Below are 6,030 nucleotides of genomic sequence, written 5' to 3' on the forward strand. Positions count from 1 at the left end.
TGTGTACTCCCCCTCTGAAAATTCCCTCCAACTCGATTAACATACACGGGGCTTGCTCGGCCGAGTAAAAGTTGCGCGCCTCGTTCTCCTGCCATCGTGGCTCCACCATTCCCGCCGTTGCCGATCCCACGCGCCGCCATCGCCACCAATGGCTGGCCCCGTTGCCGAAATGGATAGCCAAGACCCTTCCGCCACCCGCCGGCCACCACTGCCGGCTTGTCGCGTCCGGAAACCACCCCTGCGCCGTCGCCCGCATCAAAAAAAGGTTGGGGATGAAAAGGTTCCACTAGCCACAAGCATCGGCTCCAACCACGTCAAAGGCCTGCCTGAGTGGCAGCTGCCTCTCAAGTGACGGGAGGCCGTCCTCTTGCCGCTCCCGCCAGCGCCAAGATAGCTAGAACACCAACGACAGTAGTATCGACCCTCGTCGAGGAGGCCGCAAAGTAGTAGTAGTAGTAGAAGAAAGCCACTCTGGCGCCTCATCGACGTCTAACGCCTCGTAAAGCGACTCCGGCCATCCCTACAGCCACTGCTCCCGCGCGTCCGGCCGCCGCAGCCGGCAAGAAGGTTTGCAGCCGCCAAGTGCTCGATGAAATGCCGACAAGGTAAAAAATCATCTTTGACATGTGGGCCAACAAATTGGACGTTGATTGTTGGTGGCCAATGATGATGGAGTTTGTTCGTTGTGTTGTTGTAGTGTAGAGATGGACACAGACAAATTATTGGTGCCTTTGGAGTCCTTGGCTACAATGGGGCCAGATGATCTCAACTATGGTTCAATTTGGGAGCATTCGGATGCCGCCGAAGAAGAGGAGGTGACCGAAGAGGACATGGAAGAGGAGGCGGCCAAAGAGGAGATGGCCAATGGAGACGAATTTGAGGAGGTGATCGAAGCAAACACGAGATCGTCAAGGTCACAATCTCACAACTACAATCAAGTTGAAGATGTTGTTGTATGCTATGCTTGGATGAACATCTCCATGGATGCGCAACAGTTGGAATGGATCGAACCAAGGCTATGTTTTGGGAGAGAATTGCGGAGTACTATGACAACTCTGTGGAGGTGCAATCAAGTCATACACAAGGTTCTCTTGGGCATCGTTGGGGCACCATTCATGACCATAGCAACTTATGGTACGGTTGCATCAATCAGATGAATCGTGCACGACCGAGCAGTGTGCAAGTCACAGGGTATGTCCCGTACATCCAAGAACTCTTCAAGCATAGTAACAAGAAGTTAGGCTGCAAGCCCTTCGCGTTGCATCCAAGAACACTTCAAGCATAGGATGAGAAATGGAAGGCCAAGTTAGCGGCCGAAGAGAGAAAGTTGAAGGCGGAGGAGTATAGACTTGCACTTGAGGAGGAGAGGATTCGTGATGCCAAGAAAGCAGAAGATCGATCGTGCTATCATGTTTGTGGATCCAACCACAATTGATGAAACGGTAAGAAAGTATTAAGAGCTCAATCGTTGGGAGATTTTGACCCAAATGGAAGGCTCTCTTCCGAATGGTGGTCGTGGTGGTGGTGGCGGCCGAGAGGATGGTGGTGGTGGTGGTGATGGTGGCAGCCGAGAGGATGGTGGTTGTGGTGGCGGCGAATGGTGGTGGTGATGACCAAGTGGATGGATGGTGGTGGTGGCGGTGATGATTTCTTCGGCGAGGACTTTATTTTAGTTCGTGCATGCCATTGGTTCGCTCCATCCCCAACATACACATGATTTTGGATCAAACTTTGTGTTTGAAGTAAAGCCTTTTGGATGATACATAAATGTTTCAATTTGAAAATCGCGATGATGAAACTATGTGCTTGTTTCCGGTTATTTTATGAATGTTTTTCTGATATATATTGTGTAGTGTTTGAACTTCATGCGGTTAGGACACAAAACCTATGCAATTTTTTATTCTATTAAGTTTAGGGGATCGGCAGGGTGTGGCCACCTATAAGGAGTAAAAGTTCACTCGGCTAACTTCACTCGGCTGGATCCTCTATTTTTTAGGGGATCGGTTAGAGTTGGTCTAACTGTGTTTCCACATGAAATGTATATGCCAAACCTGTGCCAACCAAATTTGGACAGACTATCTAAAAGCAACAAAGTAAAACAGGAACATAATAAATAATCCCAGCATGATTTAGACTGTGTAAACATATTAAGCAAAGTCTCTAATGCTTTCTATAACAAGTGAAACCATTGAGGGAGTAACAGTTCAAGCGTAATACTGCCCTTCACCTTTGAGACAAAACAACATGAATGTGTTTAGCTATGGACATCTCTACTATTTTTATCAAATGCAATTTTGGTTCCAACTATAAACAAAGAGAAACATGTGGCTACCTATAAAAGGTGTGGCTTTAGAAGCAGTTGATCTTGAGGGAAGGAGGTTTCAAGGCTTCGGTGGCTTCAATCACACATTCAGTTTTTAGGTTTCTGACAAAAGGAATCATATCTACTTGAGTTCATTCAGTTGATACCTAGAAAACATCATAAGACCGTTGGAGAAATAATCAATTGATAAATAAAGTGTATTTCTTTTCAATGACCAAAATGAGGTAAAAAAATTATAAGCTCACGGGGCTACAAGTAAGGTAAATGCATGCACAGTACTTCAGGGTTATCTTACGTGAAATTTTGGATACAATTCTTAATATCTCACTAGTGAAAAACCCTTACCAACTAAACAAAGCAGATTAAAACTAACAGCCACACGTAGAACACACACCCTTCAGTCCTAGTTTAATCGCTGAAGATTGAGCTCAGACAGCACCTCCTCAGTCCTGGTTTGCTCCACAGTTGGCCAAAGCACCTTCCATTGTTGCATGGATCAGATTACTTTGTAGAACCTCCAGATAGTGCTTTGGACAAGACATGGCTATCGGTATGCAAGCCGCATGCAGCATCAAATCAAAAGAGCTATCAGAGGGATCATCCAATGGAAAATTGTAGGCCTAAAAAACCATCCGACAAACCACGCAGCACTGATTTTTTTTCCTCTGCAAGTATCATATAATGCGACTGAAACAACACAACTAACAATGGGATCACAGATGTGGCATTAGTCCTGCACACACACATTCCACATGCAAAAATAATTAAATTTGATCTACACTAGTAGAAAAGGGGGCAATGGTTCAGGCCGGGTCAGCCCATTAGTCCCGGTTCAGTCCAGAACCGGGACCCATGGGGGCATTGGACCCGGTTCGTGAGCCCCCGGGGCCGGCTGGGCCACGTGGGCCATTGGTCCCGGTTCGTCTGAACCTTTTGGTCCCGGTTGGTGGGACGAACTGGAACCAATGGGCCTTACCCCTGGCCCACCACCATTGGTCCCGGTTGGTGGCATGAACCGGGACCAAAGGCTGCCCTTTAGTCCCGGTTCGTGGGACGAACCGGGACCAATGAGTTGCCTATATATATCCCTCACCCGCGAGCAGAGCACTCCCACTGCTCTGTTTTTCCTGGCCGGCGAGGGGATAGCTTTGTGGTGCTCTAGCTCATCTCCTATGCACACGAGGTGTTCGATGGAATGCCCGAGCCACACTACTTAAGCGTTCTCCTCTCCAAGCTCGACCTTCAAGCTCCATTTTCCTCAATATTTGTCTAGGTTTAGCGGTCCGTCACGTCCCGTCCCCGTCTTCACCGCCGTGGATCGCCCGCGCCGATCTCGTCGCCGGCACCACCGTGGTGAGCCTCTTGTTCTTATTTTCTTTCTGAAATGAAAAAAAACTTATTTGTATGTTTATATAGATACTTGTATAATTTTCTTACTTTTATTATTGCATCTTATATAGTGCGATGGTCTTGGTATCCGCCCCCGTCGGCCCTCGTCCTGTCTATGATTCGGATGTGGTATATATTATCTTTTCATAACTATTGGTTCATTTATTGTTTATGACAATTATGCCGACCAATGTGACATAGATTTTATTTATCTAGGAGGTTGTTGAACCGGAAATTCCAACCGACCCTATTGTCGAGAGGTTAAATTTAGTTGAAGAAGAAAACAATTTGTTGAAGGAAAAAATAAGAAAAATTGAGGAGGGGAAGATGATATTGGAGTTGCATGTTGTGGATGTCGTCGATGATCACAAGATCAAGATGGATGCAATGCGCTTGAAGATTAGAAAGATTAGAAAATATGCCATTCATACCGAGGCTTGGTATCATTATGCCGTTGGATCAGTTGTTACATTGGTTGCGATTATGATCACATTTGTTTTCCAATTAAAATGTTTTACATAGTTTCAATGTATGGTTTAATTAATTTAGATGCTCTGCAGAGCTTTATGTTGCTAGAAGAGAACTATATATGTACTTTGGTTTTAATGTGATGATGAACTTCTATTAATTTGGTCACTTAATTATCTATTCATGATGTTCTGTAATGATTTTTGACACACTTAATTATATATAATGCACGCAGATGAACCGGCAATGGATGTACGGTTCGAGACACACCTCCGAGTACATTAACGGCGTGCATGATTTTCTCGAAGTGGCTGAGGCAAACAAGCAGAATGGTTTTATGTGTTGTCCATGCCCTATATGTGGGAATACGAAGTCTTACTCTGACCGGAAAATCCTTCACACCCACCTGCTTTACAAGGGTTTCATGCCACAATATAATGTTTGGACGAGGCACGGAGAAATAGGGGTTATGATGGAAGACGCCGAAGAAGAAGAGTACGATGACAACTATGTGCCCCCTGAATACGGTGATGCTACTGAAGATCAAGAGGAACTAGACGATGTGCACGATGATGCTGCAACGGGCGAAGCTGCTGAAGATCAAGAGGAACCAGACGATGTGCCCGATGATGATGATCTCCGCCGGGTCATTGTCGATGCAAGGAGAAAGTCAAAAGGAGAAGCTGAAGTTCGATCGCATGTTAGAGGACCACAAAAAAGGGTTGTACCGTAATTGTGAAGATGCAACACAAAGCTCGGCACCGTACTGGAATTGCTGCAGTGGAAGGCAGAGAATGTTGTGCCTGACAAAGGATTTGAGAAGCTACTAAAAATATTGTAGAAGAAGCTTCCAAAGGATAACGAATTGCCCGACAGTACATACGCAGCAAAGAAGGTCGTATGCCCTCTAGGATTGGAGGTGCAGAAGATACATGCATGCCCTAATGACTGCATCGTCTACCACGGTGCGTACAAGGATCTGAACGCATGCCCGGTATGCGGTGCATTACGGTATAAGATCAGACGAGATGACCCTGGTGATGTTGACGACGAGCCCCCCAGGAAGAGGGTTCCTGCGAAGGTGATGTGGTATGCTCCTATAATACCACGGTTGAAATGTCTGTTCAGAAACAAAGAGCATGCCAAGTTGATTCGATGGCACAGTGAGGACCGTAAGAAAGACGAGAAGTTGAGAGCACCCGCTGACGGGTCGCAGTGGAGAAAAATCGAGAGAAAGTATTGGGATGAGTTTGCAAGTGACCCAAGGAACGTATGGTTTCCTTTAAGCGTGGATGGCATTAATCCTTTCGGGGAGCAGAGCAGCAATCACATCACCTGGCCCATGACTCTATGTATGTATAACCTTCCTCCTTGGATGTGCATGAAGCGGAAGTTCATTATGATGCTAGTTCTCATCCAAGGCCCTAAGCAACCCGGCAACGACATTGATGCGTACCTAAGGCCATTAGTTGAAGAACTTTTATAGCTGTGGAATGGAAACGGTGTACGTATGTGGGATGAGCAAAAACAGGAGGAATTTGATCTAAAGGCGTTGCTGTTCGTGACCATCAACGATTGGCCCGCTCTCAGTAACCTTTCAGGACACACAAACAAGGGATACCATGCATGCACGCACTGTTTACTTGACACCGATAGTCACTAGTGTAGAACCGGCCTTTAGTGCCGGTTCGTAACGGCCTTTAGTGCCGGTTTGCCCACCGGTACTAAAGAGTGGGGACTAAAGCCCCCCCCCCTTTAGTACCGGTTCGTCACGAACCGGCGCTAAAGTGACACCACGTGGCACGAGCCAGACCTGTGTGTGCATAGGACATTAGTACCGATTGGTAACA

This window comes from Triticum dicoccoides, chromosome 4A, assembly GCF_002162155.2.
Source record: "Triticum dicoccoides isolate Atlit2015 ecotype Zavitan chromosome 4A, WEW_v2.0, whole genome shotgun sequence".
In the NCBI taxonomy this organism is placed as follows: Eukaryota; Viridiplantae; Streptophyta; class Magnoliopsida; order Poales; family Poaceae; genus Triticum; species Triticum dicoccoides.